Source organism: Triticum aestivum, chromosome 5D, assembly GCF_018294505.1.
Source record: "Triticum aestivum cultivar Chinese Spring chromosome 5D, IWGSC CS RefSeq v2.1, whole genome shotgun sequence".
NCBI classification, from domain to species: Eukaryota; Viridiplantae; Streptophyta; class Magnoliopsida; order Poales; family Poaceae; genus Triticum; species Triticum aestivum.
Genome location: NC_057808.1, coordinates 462,630,846 through 462,647,059, shown reverse-complemented (window position 1 = coordinate 462,647,059; position 16,214 = coordinate 462,630,846). Strand labels below are relative to the sequence as shown.

At 44.6% G+C, this 16,214-nt stretch overlaps 1 pseudogene; it reads left to right on the top strand.

Annotated features, from left to right (window-relative positions):
- The first annotated feature begins 785 nt into the window (after positions 1-785).
- The window catches only part of LOC123120913 (E3 ubiquitin protein ligase DRIP1-like), a 100,248-nt pseudogene continuing 84,819 nt past the window's right edge, over positions 786-16,214 (top strand).

Below are 16,214 nucleotides of genomic sequence, written 5' to 3'. Positions count from 1 at the left end.
CACACGAAATTTTGAACGAATTCCTCTTCCTCGACCAAGTGAATGTCCAGGATACCGAGCTCCGACGACGAGAAGGTCACCGGGGGAACGGAGACGGGGTCGTGACTTAACATGGCGGCCACCAAGTAGCGTATGTGCAGGACACGCCCATAGAGGTGGCCATGCAACAATTTAGTGAAAGTGCAACTTACAATTTTTTTTGTTCACTTGCAATTTTCTAGAAAAGTACAGGTTACCCTTTTTCACTAAACTAAATTTTATTTAATCTAAACCAATTGACACTTAAGAAAAGCTCAATCTACTTAGAATCAATGAGTAAATCTACTGCTACTTCTAAACTCATTAGTTTGGTGAATCTAGACGTTCACAGCTATTCAACCATCTACATCTAACGTCCGACGCTGCTCCAATGATGTATCTATCACATCACCATAATTTGGAAACAACATTTGTTGCATTAATTACAATTAATCTTGGAAATCTATGAAAAATCATTAGTTGCAATTATTTATAGAAATACAGGTAATTGAACAATTATATTCGTAGAAACATTCTCTGATTGCTTCTCAAGACACTATCAAATTGGACCAGTTGCACATGGTGATTGGGGCCCACATTTTAGTTGTGCAGTGCGCGGGCAGCAGCTGCACGTGGAGGCCCACGTCTACAGTGGCAGCATCCATCATTGATGGTGCAAGGGCCCACCGATGGCTTCCAATTGACATCAAACATGGCGGTGCCCGTCTCTGCTCACACATAGGACGCTAAGGTAGCGGCCCCTAGGTATGGCGGATATTGCAGGTCAATTCGCACATGATGCAATTTTTTGTCTTGACCATTTTCATCTGAAAGGGGCGATGGAGACGCAATGCTTTCTTTATTCCTCCTTGAAAGCGCTGCCATGAAAGAAGTTGAAATTGCATCTAGATCATAAATGTATTTTGGTGTTGATTGCGGCATAATTAGTGGCACTAATGTCGGTTATCAAGTTTATCTTAAGACATTGGTCTCTCGTTGAAACAATATTGAGATGGTTGAACCACCCTCCCCCCACTATTTCAAAAAGGAAAATGGTGTTAGTTTTCCTAAGGCCCAAAAGTTTTTTGATTCTATTTGAATCATAGGAAAGTCGAACTATAAAAAGGCGGCGTTTCACGAGGATCCGTGTGCGACCGCCTTGCTTGATAGGGAGGAGCGAGATTATCTTCCGGAGCATGTCGTCCGGAGGGGGTGGGGGGGGGGGGGGGGGGGGGGGGGGGTTGTGGATGAGGTTGAGATCTCGTCTATCTTGAGCCATCGTGCGATCCGCCTCCATCATGTTCAACCGCCTCCATCGTGTTCAACCGCTGCCTCCGGCACCGGAGCCTGTTAGCCCTCAACCTCGGTTGCGGTTGATTTCCTCTTCCTGGTAGTCATGTTCCTACTACTACCGCCGGCATCCATCTCCTTTGGCAGAGATCGGCCGCTAGTTTGTGAGGAGAATTCGGTTTGGAGCTCGGGATCAGAGCAGGACGGGGGGCTAGGGAGATGCGGAGCGGCCGAAGCGTGCTCACTTTTGAGGAGAGAGTGTTTCGCTGCTGGTTTACGACGACAGACCAACCATATAGCGTATACGTAGGAACTGTCCAATGTGAGGTGACAAGTGAGCAATTATAAATTTGGTTCTTTCAAATCTTTGTATGATACTTGCATGCCTGCCTGTATTACAACCATGTTCGTGTATATGCAGTTTGCCGGGAGTGTATTATGAAGAAAATAGATGAAGAGGAGATCGAGTCCTGCCCAGTATGCGACGTTGCTCTTGGGATCACTCCTGAGAAACTCAGGCAAGTACTTGTTAAAATACCAAGGTTATCTATTGTACAATATTGTTTTTCCAACCGGTCGTTCTCTCTTTTCTTTAAATCCATGTATAAGTACACTTGCGTAGCGTTAATAAGAAGTGAGCCCTAAGAAGTCCTGCTGCCACCCTTTTTAGGCCTTCTTATCACTAATAGTACTTATAGTGGATGTCAAAGTGGAAATTGCTTTTGGTGGCAGAACTCCATGGAGGCCTCGAAACGCAAAATTCGAAATTCGCCAATGGTACACCGCTGCCGGCGACAGACCACACCGCACAGCTCCATGCTCCTGTCCTTGTCTCTTTAGGTTTTACCTTCGCCAATGGTAAGCCGCCGACAATGGCCTCCAACTCTGGTGACGCCCAGCTGCAGCTTAAGAACTTGGCAGTAGGGATGTATAGACTGTAAAGCAAAAAATGGTCAGAATGGAGAAAACAGGCTAATAAAATTCACTGTGGATAGAATCCGTATAGTACTATTGTGAAGGATATATGCAATTCCGACAAGCAAACATGTCAACACATGTAGCTTGATCTTAGTTCGATCCTTGAAGTCATAGTAGTTCAAATACATTTCCAATGTGTTATTGCATTTTAAAATTTGTACCTTGCAGTAAAATATGGTGTTCACACACACCATTTATTAATAGCTGCAGAAACAATTAGCTCATTTGGACCCTTATACAGAAGAAAAATGCACTTAACATTTTTGTGAAGAATAGGAGTATATGTACTGTTAATATCTCTATGCGCATATGAATTAAAAATAGTTCACACTTCCAGTGGTAACACAGAGTACTCTGACAATACGGAGAACCAAAGCTGCAAGAAGGACTATTACATCCCATTTGTTTTCTCTCGGTAAATTGCCAAATAAATTTGAAGGACTATCAGCAGAGTTAGAAGGCCTCGGCACCAAAATCTACCAAGATGACAACATCTGCAAATAAAAAGCAGGTAGTATTGAAGTATTATCAGCAGATAATTTCATATGCAAGTTTAATGCCAATTGTCTTGTAACATTTCTTATTCTAACCACACTTCCATCGCAAACATAACATTGTAGATATTTCTGATGATGAACAGAATCGTGAGACAATTGACAAGGAAGAGCTTCAGAAGGCACATAGTTTCATATGCAAGTTTGATGCCAATTATCTTGTAACATTTTCTCATTCTAACTAAATTTCCATCCCAAACAGAACAGTGTAGATATTTGTGAAGATGGAAAGAATCGCGAGACGAGTGTCAAGGAAGAGCTTCAGAAGCCCTTACGGAGTTTAGTCGTGGCAAGCGCAAAGAAATCGCAAAAATCAGTTGTCTCAAGGAAAGTTGTTAGGAAAAAATAAACCGCGCATGTGTGCGTGTGTGGTGTGCGTATGTGCACGTGTGGCGTGGTGGTGTGTGAGCTAGGCTGGCGTTGGATTCCACCACTGTAGGGCTAGGCCAGGGGCATCAGATCCGGGCGCACTGACTACTCACAGCAAGCTGGGACGACGGCTGGTTCATGCGCTGGAGCAGCTGGCTCACGATGAGAAGAGGCCGGGTCCTGAGGATAATGTGCGTACGTGCACAGGTGCCGTAGGAGTCTGTTGCCGTGATGGTGTGCAGAAGACCCGGCTGAGTAGTTGCTTGGCATGCGTCTGCCTATAACTGGCCATGTAATCGTTGGTGCGGAGCCACAGTTTGCGCTGGAAAAAGGAAAGCCGTTCGGCGGCAAGGTGTACGTCACCACAAAGATCGAGTCCCCTGTGTGTTCACGCTATCAAAAAAATAAAACAACCACAGAGGATAGTCCGAGGGAAAGCCCAGAAGCAGAGTCGCATGATGGAATAACTACCCAAAAATCTGGTTTTCACTAGTCACTTCACAGAACAAAATATAAACTGTTCAATATATATACTGATTCTGATGCACCATGTGTTTAATTTGTGTCCTCACAACAAAATGTAAACTGTTCTACAGGGTAGTAGCTAAACTGCTGCCGCAGATAGAAAAGAATTTCTACAGACTTAAATGAGTTCCCCTTTAGTCTTCAAGTTTCCTTGTCAACAATGATTGAGGCCTCTGATACTTAGCATTCTCTTATTCATAGCACAGATTGGTGGAGATATTTTCCCAGCTTAGATGGCTCAGTGTACTGATGCCCCTTTCCTGTTATGTATTCTACTAGATGAATAGATTACTCTGGTATTAGCAAGAGTTCTCTTCATCTCAAAATATGAAGGCGAAGGACCTAGAAAAACAGTGCTCTTGTGAATATTTATCAGCAATGAAGAGGATATTTCTTCCCAAAATCCTGCACGCTTTTTGCGTTCATTCTTACCAGCAATTCAATTTTTGCTGATTTAACAACATGTCAGTAGATTCCAAGAATTTAGTTCATTCTGTTCAAAAAGATTTCTTCTTCTTGTTTCAGAGATGCAACTATGCGGGTATCCTCCATCCCGAGGCTGATGGCCGTCCCTCCCTCCCAAACTCAACACCTCTGATTCTCTGTTCCTCCTGCGCCTTTTTAAGAAGCGTGGGAAAACCCACGACACAAAATAGGAAAAGATAGTGCAACAGCGGGTCACAATACCACAAACCCCTAGAAGGTGTGGAACTGTCGAAGATATCCCCATTTAATCGAACATAAAATCTAACCGAGCTGACATGGCGCATAATAATTTTGATTCACTCCTCTGAAAAACCCATTCCACTCATCATTTTCTCTATGAAAATCCGCTCAATCATGTCGTATGCCTTCATCATATCTAACTTCACCCCCACAGAGAGCTTTCTTCCCTTTTCTGGTTCAGATAGCATGAGTGCATTCATAAGCGACGAGAACATTGTGTGTGATTAAATGACCAGGTACGAACGCAATTTCCACTTCAGATATAAGCCTCAACAAAATGAACTTAAGCCTATTGGCCAACACCTTTGCAGCTATTTTGTCGAGGATATTACAAAGGCTGATTGGCTGGAATTGAGCTAGCATCTCCGGCGACTAAACTTTAGGAATCAAAACCAATACCTTATTATTAAAGTCCTCTGGAAAATCATTCCCATTTAAAAAGTCCTTAACGGACGCACAAACCTCGGTTTTGACGAAAGGCCAGTGTTTTTGGTAAAAAAGAGACGGCAAACCATCCAGGCCCGGAGCCTTCGTAGGCCCCATCTACAAGAGGGCCTTCTCGATATCCTTGTCCAGTTCCAAAATTCCATCACTTTCATCCCGCGAACTACTACTTTGAACTTGGAGATGGCCGTGAGCCACGAGAGAAGGCGGTAGATCTGTGAACAAGCGCATGTTAGTCACTGGAGAAGAGGGCGCTATCAGCCAACACCGGTTGCCTTGTGAGGAAGAAGCAACCTGCACCGGCTTACCTGCATAGCTTGGTCGGCGTCAGTGCCTGCGTACACGACCAGGACCACGACCGTGACTGTGGCCCTTTCTTCTTGATGATAGTCCCCAAGATCTTGGTCTGTGGGACTAGGACAACACTATCATCACCGCTAACGTCAATTACTTCGACAGCATCGGCTTTCCTCTCATTGAACGGAATCTCCTCCTCCACAAATCCATGCGATGCAGGCTGAGGAGAAGCACTTATCAGGATCATTTGCAGTGTGAAAATTTCGTTGTTGTTCGCGAAAGCGAAGGCAACCTATTTCCTCTTCTTGAAAGGCAAATCCTTATCCTCGAAAACCACCTAATCCATGTCCCGCTATTCTTCATGCGGTACCCGAGGAGCCGCGTCATGGGACAAGGTGATGATCCCCAGATCAGCTGTCCCAACAAGGGTTGCCTGTCTTGGTGTCTCATAGATCTTGGACAGCATGGTGTGTTCGGTGATTCTACATAGACGTGATTCCACCTTGCGGCCAAGCCATTTGATGGCATTTCCTCTCCGATAACCGCGTGCGTCGGTGCTACTCCGTAGCGACCGAGCGAGGCCGTGGCTGAAAGTGAGCGCCTGCGAACACGCAGAGGCAGGCATCCCGCACGAATTTCTGAATGAATTTCCTTCCTTGACCCAGTGAATGTGCGGGAAACAAATCTCCAACGATGAGAGGTCCACCAGGGGAAACAAAGACACGACCGGGACCTTATTGGGGCGGCCACTGAGTAGCGTATGTGCTGGATGCCCCCGTAGACGTGATCATGAGCTCCGCCACCGTGGCCGCGCGCTACAGGTCACCAGCAGTTTGGGCATGTGCTGGGACTTCCTGTGCCGTGCACACTTTCTCCGCGGTGGCTGCCGATGGAAACCATATGCTTAAATAAAATGTGGCTGCACCACATTCTGAAATAAAATGTGACTGCACCCCTTCTTTTTGGACAATGTGGCTGCACCACATGCTGTAGAGGCTAGGAGGATCATTCTCAAATAATATGTGGACGCATCATGATAGATAAGCCTGGAGCTACTGCTGCATCACCACTTCGTGGTCGCGCTATCAATCGGGATGTAGGTCAAGTACCTACTCTTATTGCATTGTGGTGAACGTATGCCATGGTGAAACTTTACACACTTATAGGATACAGCCATATGATTTTTTTTCAGATTTTTTTGAAGCTTCGAACTACAAACTGCCCCACTTGCTCTTAATAATGTACTCCCTCTGCAAAGAAATGTTACCTTACGGAGGGAGTACTTTTCATGTGCCGAGCACATGAAATTCAGTTATTTTAGATCTTTATATCAAACTTGCATGCATGTCTGCATTATAACCATCTTTCTCTATGCAGTTTGCCCGGAGTGTATTGTATAAAGAAAATAGATGAGGAGGACTTTGCTCTTGGGGTTGCTTTTAACAAGGTTATGTACAGTTCTCTACAACATTATGTTTTCAAATTGTCACTCTCGTTTTCTTTGAATCTATACACCTGTGTGGCGATAGTAATATGTGAGCCTTAAGAAGTGGTGTTGCCACTTCTTTTAGGCTGCCCGTAATGGTAGTATCATGCATGCCAACTAGACAATTTTGATGATGTGACATAGAATTAAATGAACAAAGAGAGGGTTAAGTATCATACTCCCTAGTTTCCGGTTTATAGGGCTTGCCTTAAATCAGAAATCTCATCAATTTAATGTGCCCCGGAATGTGAAAATGTTTGTGGAAGAAGTGAAAATAAGACTTATAAAATGGAAAAACCAAGAAAATGATATGAGCCCAATAAACCAGAAAGGAGGGAGTATCATGATAGCCTATCATATTAAATGATGTGGTACTATGTGTCATGCATGACAATAAATGAACTATCCTACGCTACCAACATACGATACTATGCACTACAGATATAGTATTATACACTAGTATCATGATACCAGTGTATGATACTTCCCACTACTAGATCATCTTACCACTTCTGTTGAAATCCATGCATAAGTACATGAAGATATTTCTGCTAGCATTAATGACATGCTACGTGCACTTTTCATTATGTTATTGCATTTTACAATTTGTACCTTTATGTAAATAAGTTGTTCACGCACAACATTTATTAATACCCGCAGCAGCAACTTGCTCATTTGGACCCTTACATAGCAGAAAAGTGCACTTAACACTTTGTGAAGAATATACAAGAGTATATGTATGACCCTTATATAGAAGAAAAATGCACTTAATATTTTTGTGTAGAATAAGACTATACGTACCATTAATATCTCTATAACCTGAACATTGCTATCTTGTCTAAGAAAATCGACTCAAACACTCATGCTTGTTAAAAGAAGTATTTGATATTGACTTATGCTGCTAACTAACATGATTGATTTTTTCGTTGTTTGAAGGGCTGATAAAAAAATAATCAGGCTATGAGGAATGAGTGTTTCCACCTGAGACAGAATTATTTGATGCTTCTGAGGCTTCAAGTATTACATTGCCAGCAAAAATAAAAGAGAGGTTCATTTCTTCCTTGGTTGAAACCCCAAAGATGGAAACACAGTCTATCTGACAGGACTGAGAACCAAACCTGCAAGGACTATCACGTCCAATTTGTTTTCTGTCTGTAAATTGCAAAATAAATCTGAAGACCGTGATCAGAAGACTGAGAAGGCCTCGGCTCCAAAATCAACCAAGATGACAACATCTGCAAAGAAAAAGAAGGTAGTATTAAAGTATTATCAGCACATAATTTCATATGCATGTTTGATGCCAATTGTCTTGTAACATTTGCTTCATCAAACTACACTTCCATCCTAAACAGAATAATGCAGAAACTTCTAAAGATGGAAAGAATCTAAAGAAGATTGACAAGGAAGAGCTTTATAAGCCCTTACAGTTTTTAGTCCTGGCAAGTGTGAAGAAGTCGCAAAAATCAAGTTCTTGTGTGAGGGAAAGTTTTAAAAATAAAAAAACCCACTAAGGATAATTTAAGGGCGAGCCGACGGAATGGCTACCCCGGTCTGGATTTCACTAGTGACTTCACCGAACCAGTAAGAATTCAGCATACTCAATATTCATACTGATTGTGATGGACTACGCCACTATTTTTTTTTTTTTTGCCGTGAGTTGCAGATTTCACATCTGCTTATATGTTTGCCTACCACCCGACAAATGGCACTCGACTTACATCGTATACCGACAGGATGTAGGTCAAGTGTGTTTCACTGAATGTCACACCCGGCGTAGATGTGGCCGAGGTGAATTAAGCCTTCGTCGGGTGGTTTTCCCACTTGGCTTAATATGTTTTCCTCTAGTGGTGATGGCATTTGATGCGACTTCCTGATCCCAGAAGGGTCGCCGCTATTTTCGTCCGAATTCCCGAGCCTTTTGAACGCATGGGAATTCGTCCAGTCCGAAACATTCATCACTTTCATCCTCCGACAACTTTGAAATTGAAGATGGCCGCCAGCCACTAGAGAAAGTCATGGCGGCTTGAACATGCGACGGAGAGAATGTTCCAGGCTTGCAGCTAGAAATGGCGGCTGAAACGGGAAGGCATGGCACCGGCACATCCACCAACTACAATCAGACATGATTAAGGCACTAGTGAAATAACGGCTAGCCACAACTTTCATTGGTGGCGTCCCATTTTTTATTAAATAGTGCTGGCGTTGGCATAATTGGCGTTGCTTTCACATGGGAAAGGGAAAACCGACTCGGAGAAAACCTCATTGGGCGAAAGAAAGAAAAGGAACAGGAGCATAGTCCATGAAGGAAAATGAGGGACCCCACTCGCTAGCCATGGCGGACCCGGAATCAAAGTTAACCGGGGTGAACATTTAAGGTCAAAAAAATTTGTAGGTACCAATGCAAGTTTATTTAACAAAAACAATGAAATTTAACATCTAAAAACATGAAAAGGCATAAAAGGTCTTGCAATATTTTCTTAGTACTACTAAAACTTAGTGTGCTAGCATTTTTTGTGTTCCTATTAAACCAACATATGAGATGGATTAATTAAACAAAAGGAAGGATATATAACTATCGTGAAGGATATCTGCAATTCCGACAAGCTAACATGTCGACACTTGTAGCTTGATCCTCTTAGTGCGATCCTTAAAGTGATACGAGTTCAAATACATTTCGACTGTGTTATTGCATTTTAAAATTTCCACCTTTAAGTAAAATATGATGTTCACACACACCATTCATTAATAGCTGCAGCAGCAATTTGCTCATTTGGACCCTTGTAACTTGTATAACAGAAAAGTGCACTTAATATTTTTGTGAAAATTAAGAGTATATGTACGGCCCTAATAGAGCAGAAAAAAAATGCACATAACATTACTTTGTAGAAAAAGAGTCACAGAAAAAGAGTCACTTGTAGAAAAAGGGCCATTTGTCCCGATTCGTAAGGCCCATTTGTCCCTATACCTTTAGTCCCGGTTCTTACACCAACCAGGACAAATGGGCCTCCATGTGGCCGCTGCGGCGTGCCCAGGCAGGAGGGCCTTTGGTCCCAGTTGGTAGCACCAACCGGGACCAAAAGGCATCCACGCGTCAGCAGCTGGCAGGAGCTGAGGTTTTTTTTTGAAAGGGGTGGGTTTTGTAGGGTTAATTTAGGTGTTTCATATATTGTGTTAGCTAACTAATTAATAGACAGAAATGTCCTCTCCTATCTCCGTGCTTGGTCGACGCTACGTACTATACGTATAGAGAGGACTCGACACGCTAGCTAGTAAGCAAATGAAGGAAACCATTAAGTACAGAAGATCGTCATCAACATATGCATATAGAGAGAAGTGATATCGACCTCTCCTTCTCCGAGAGATTGGTCGAACAACAAGTTTTCGTATATCTATCCGACGTTACTGGCTACATATATACAATATAAGATCTCTTACAATAAAATCCCCTAATTATATATGAACTCAGGGTCCACATGGTATTCTCCGTCTTTATTGATCACGTGGTCAAGAAAGAATGTCGCCAATTTATCTTGAATTGCTCGCATGCGATCTGGTGCTAAGAGTTCATCCCGCATCTGAAACATCTAATTTGAAGAAGGGGTCAATACATATATATGAATGAGTAAAACTCAACACAAATGATGGTAATAAAATAAAATTGTGAATATTATTGCTTACGCACTTCATATTGTTAGAGTAGCCCCACTCACAGGTCGTGTGGCGGATGGACTCGCAAACGTCGTATCCACAGTATTTATTCCCGGCTTCCTGCCACAACCACTTTACAAGAAATAGAGGTCAATCAAACTGATAAGCAAGCATGCTAAATGGTATTGATGAAACTAGCGCTTGAATCACTAGGAGATGCGCGGAACTAGCTAGTAGTACTTACTTTTGGGTGTGTAAATCGCAGCTTCCCCGGCAGTCCCGGAGCTTTTGCGGTGAATTTTTTCCAAACCCTGCCAGACAAAGAAAACAATTACTTGATATCAGGAAGTGAACAAAGTTGCCGATATGGTGTGATAATGATCGATTTAACTTACTTCTCGAGCATTTCAGTCATGTCCGCATACTCCTGGGATCTTTTCATCTTGAGTCTAAGACGGTTACTAGTCCCTGCTCAAGCGTAATCTCTAGGAGAATATAGTGGAACCTGCGCATGCATGCATAACTCATCAATTACATTACTATAACCTCGACTAATAAGGGAAACCGAATATGCACAAGACAGTAACACTCACTTGAAGTTGTTAGGAAAGATTATTATATCTTTGTTTTGATTTATTACCAACCACTAGTAGGAAAAGGGGCTTTTACCACGGTACATAAGGGCCTTTAGTCCCGGTTCTGGAACCGGGACTAAAGGGTCGTTACTAATGCCCTAGCCCTTTAGTCCCGGTTCTTACACGAACCGGGACTAAAGGCCGTCCACGTGGCCGGTGCGGGGAGCCCAGGAAGTAGGGCCTTTGGTCCCGGTTGGTGCCACCAACCGGGACCAATAGGCATCCACGCGTCAGCACCTGGCAGGAGCTGAGGTTTTTGTTTTTTTAAAGGGGGTGGTTTAGGGGTTTTGGGGGGTTAATTTAGGTGTTTCATATATTGTGTTAGCTAGCTAATTAATAGAGAGAAGTGTCCTCTCTTATCTCCGTGCTTGGTCGACGCTACGTACTATATACGTATGGAGAGGAGTAGACACGCTAGCTAGTAATCAAATGAAGGAAATAAAAGATCGTCATGAACATATGCATATAGAGAGAAGTGATATCGACCACCTCTCCTTCTCCGAGATATTGGTCGAACAACAAGTTCTCGTATATGTATCCGACACTACCGGCTACATATATACAACAATTATCTCTTACAATACAATCTCCTAATTATATTGTAGGAACACAGAGTCCACATAGTATTCTCCGTTTTCAGCGATCACGTGGTCAAGGAAGAATGCCGCCAATTCCTCTTGAATTCCTCGCATACGATCTTCTGCTAGGAGTTGATCCCGCTTCCGAAAAATCTAATTTGAAGAAGGGGGTCAATACATATATATATATGAATAAATGAAACTCAACACAAATGATGGTAATAAAATAAAATTGTGAATATTATTGCTTACGCACTTCATATTGTTCTTCAGTGTAGCCCCGCTCACAGGTATGGTAGCAGATGGACTCGCAAACGTAATATGCACAGTAATTATTCCCGGGTTGCTGCCACAACCACTTTACAAGAAATAGAGGTCAATCAAACTGATAAGCAAGCATGCTAAATGGTATTGATCAAACTAGCGCTTGAATCACTAGGAGATGTGCGGAACATGCTACTATAGTACTTACTTTCGGGTGTCTAAATTGCAGCTGGTTCGGCAGTCCCGGGGCTTTTAAGGTGAATTTTCTCCAAACCCTGCCAGACAAAGAAAACAATTATTTGATATCAAGAAATGAACAAAGTTGCTGATATGGTGGATAATGATCGATTTAACTTACTTCTAGAGCATTTGAGTCATGTTCGCATAGTCCTGGGGATCTTTTCGTTTCGAGTCTAAGACGGTTACTACTCCCGGCTCAAGCTTAATCTCTAGGAGAATATAGTGGAAGCTGCCCATGCATGCATAAGTCATCAATTACATTACCATAACCTGGACAAATAAGGGAAACCGAATATGCAGAAGACAGTAACACTCACTTGAAGTTGTAAGGAAAGAGTATTATATCTTTGTTTTGATTTAATACCAACGATTGTAGCAAGTTGGCCTCGGCTTCTTTGGGATGTTTTTCAACCGTATATGCATCTATGAGATTTGTGTTAATGAACCCAATATCACCGATTTGTCTTTTCTTCAATTCGGTGATCTTCAATCTGCATAATATAGTGAGGATAAGTATAAATACATGCAATGAAAGAGCTGACCTATATAGAGAGACTTAATGACAGAAGTAGTACTACTTACAGACAGTAGCAAGTGATCGTTGTTTTATCGAGGGACTTTAGATTGTAAAACTGGAAGAAATCCTCAAATGGAACATTCAGCAGTTCAATTCCAACGAGGTCATGCTCCGGTTTAACTCTCAGCGTCAAAGTACTCATCCCATCAGACTCTCTGCAGGTTTTCATGTACCAATCATGTAGTCTTCGCATCATCGTGCTTAGAGATCTGACATCTTTGACGAGAGGCTTCCCGTAATGGTATTTGTGTTCGTCCACCTCCATGATTTCATAATGTACATCGTCGGGCAGGTAATCTCCAAGATTGCTATAACCGGACACCATACCCGGATCATTAGCGACGATGTCTTTTGACACCTTGAGCGGGGGGGGGGGGGGGGGGCACGATTGGTTCGCTTGTTCGCCGAGCTGGGCAATTTTTTTCCCAGCTCGTCGTTCTTTCATCCTTTTATCACTGATAGTACTTCCCGACCGCTCCGCTTCGGCATATGCCTTTCCAAGAACGCGCTCATAGTTGCCTCTTGGCGGAGACTTTGGTGGTTTTGTCAGGGCAGCCAGAGTGCGCTTTGCTTTCACCGGATCTACCTTCTCCTCCGGAGGTGGATGTTTCTTTGCTTTGACCCCTTCAAAGAAGTTCTTCACTTCGGCTCGCACGATCTTCGCGTTCTCCTCCTCGGTCCTCTCATATGGTAACTTCTCTGGAGTCTTCAGAGAAGGACCGAATCTGTATTGCCTCCCGCCTCTGGCAGCTGTACTGCTAGACGCCGGCAGAGCAGACGGAGCGGCTGCGGCTGTCTTCTTTCCTTGCTTACGAGACGGAGGAGAAGGACTACGACGCACCGGAGCAGCCGTAGCGGCGGCGCCTCTTCCGCCCTTGCTGACGAGGCGGAGAAGGAGGAGGCTGGCTGCTCTGGCGCGCCGGCGCTGGCGGAGAAGGAGGCGGAGTGCCGCCACGCGCCGGAGAAGGAGGCTGAGTGCCCTGATCACTCGCCGGAGGAGGAGGCGGAGGAGGAGGCGGAGTGCCCTTACTCGCCGGAGCCGTCCAGTTCGGAAGCTTGATGAGCTCCTTCCGCCATAGGCAGGGAGTCTTCAGAGCTAAACGCAGCCGAGTCTCCCCTTCACCGGTAGGGTGGTCAAGCTGGAGCTCCTCAAATCCCTCCGTTATTTCATCCACCATCACCCTAGCATATCCTTCTGGAATCGGCCGGCAGTGGTAGGTTGCGCCGGGTTCAGTAGGTAAAACAGAGCCAACAGCCGCCTTGACTTTCAAGTTCTGCCATTCCGCCATAAGGTGGAAATGTTGAGACTCCATGATAGCATCCACGGGGTAGCTAGGAGTAGCCGCATGCTCCAGCTGAGGCAGCTCGGTGGAAGCCACGCTGCTTCTACGCTGAGATGGCGGTGTAGCTTCGGGGGCAGTTTCGGCATCTCTATTGCCGTCTCGTTCCTCTAGCACTTGAACCCTTTCGTGCAGACGCTGAATTTGGATCTGCTCCACTTTTTTCCTCCTCTCCTGGGTTTTGTAACCGCCCGCGTCCGGAAAACCAGCCTTCCACGGAACGGAGCCTGGCGTGCCTCGTGTCCGTCCAGGGTGCTCAGGATTCCCGAGGGCCATTGTGAGGTCGTCGTTCTCTCTGTCTGGAACGAACGTCCCTTGCTGCGCTGCATCGATATAGTGCTTAAGCTTCTTGACGGGTATTGCAAGTTGCTCGTCTGTCCAACGACACCTCCCTGATACAGGGTCCAAGGTTCCGCCAGCCCCGAAGAACCAAGTCCGGCGACGGTCTGGCCAGTTCATTGTCTCTGGTTCGATCCCTTTATCAAGCAGATCCCTCTCAGACTTGGCCCACCTAGGCCGGGCTTTGAGGTAGCCACCTGACCCCGTGCGATGGTGAAGCTTCTTCTTTGCAGCATTCTTCTTGTTTGTCGCTGACATCTTCTTACTCTTTTCCGATGTCTTGTGGGCCAGAAATGCGGGCCAGTGATCTCTGATCTTCTCATACCGGCCGACGAATTCTGGTGTCTCTTCTTTATCGACAAAAGTTTTCAGCTCATTCTTCCACCTCCTGAATAGGTCTGCCATCTTCTTAAGAGCATGAGACTTGATTAATTGCTCTATAACTGGCTTCTCCGGATCCTCCTCTGGCGGTAGGGTCTTCCTTCTTAGGCTTATACCATTGGTGGATGCTGATCGGGATCTTGTCCCTAACTAGAACCCCGCACTGAGCAGCAAAAGCATCCTTTGTCCGGAGGGGTTCAATCGGTTGGCCGTCGCGCGCGATTGCTGTGATCTCAAACCTTTCATCCGAGCGCAACTTTCTCTTCGGGCCTCGTCTCTTTACCGCAGTTGTGCTCGATCCGGAGGGCTAGAAAAAAGAAGAAAGACGAGTGTTAATTAATATGTGTACATACCAAAACAATGAATGCATCAATTAGCTAGTCAGCACAGGCTTAACTAATATATTTACCTGGCCGGACTCTGTTCGGTCACCGGAGCCGTCACCACGGGCTCCTTCTTGCACCAGCATTGGGTCACCAGCGCCATCATAATCATGTCTTTCCTCCTCCACTCTTCGATCACCGCAGCCTGCTTCTTCACCCTGTTCTTCCAGACCATCATTGTCGTTAAGATACGACAAGATATCACCTCCGGCTAAGATTATGTCCCCCAACACATCTTCTGCTTGCTCATCTCGTCCGTGCTCCATTGTTTCTGCAAATATTACAACATGGCAATTATTACACAAACATGACAGCAGGTGGATATATTAGTGCAAACGTAGACCTAGCCTATTCCGGGTTTGGGGTGGCCTAGGCAATGCTTCAAGGGTAGGGGCGCGACGGGAGGGGGTAGGAGACCGACATCGTTTTTTCTAGGGTTTGGGTGTCCTCGAGAGTTTTGGTCGAGCGAGAGGGCCGAGGGGTGCTCCCGTGGTATAAGTTATCACGGTCGAGAGGGGGTATACATATCGACCGTCCATCATGTCGAAGTTATCTGGGAGGGAGTTATATATATCGACAACGACGACATACATACACGGGAAAATAATGTTATCGGGGAGGGGGTATATATCGACCCCCCCACGTGTTGAAGTTATCGGGAGGGGGTTTTATATCGACAACGACGACATACATACACGGGAAAATAATGTTATCGAGGAGGGGGTATATCGACCCCCCCTCGTGTTGAAGTTATCGGGAGGGGGTAATATCGACAACGACAACATACATACACGGGAAAATAATGTTATCGGGGAGGGGGTATATCGACCCCCCCCCACGTGTTGAAGTTATCAGGAGGGGGTTATATCGACAACGACGACATATATACACGGGAAAATAATGTTATCGGGGAGGGGGTATATCGACCCCCCTCGTGTTGAAGTTATCCCCCCTCGTGTTGAAGTTATCGGGAGGGGTATATATCGACGACGACAGACCCGATAAAACATAAGAAAACGAAGAAGAAATAAAAAGAGGAGAGAAGAAGAAAGGAATAGAGGAGAGGATTGAAGAAAAAAAAGAAGAAAAAAAAAGAGGAGAAGAAGAAAGGAATAGAGGAGAAGAAGAAAAAATAGAATATT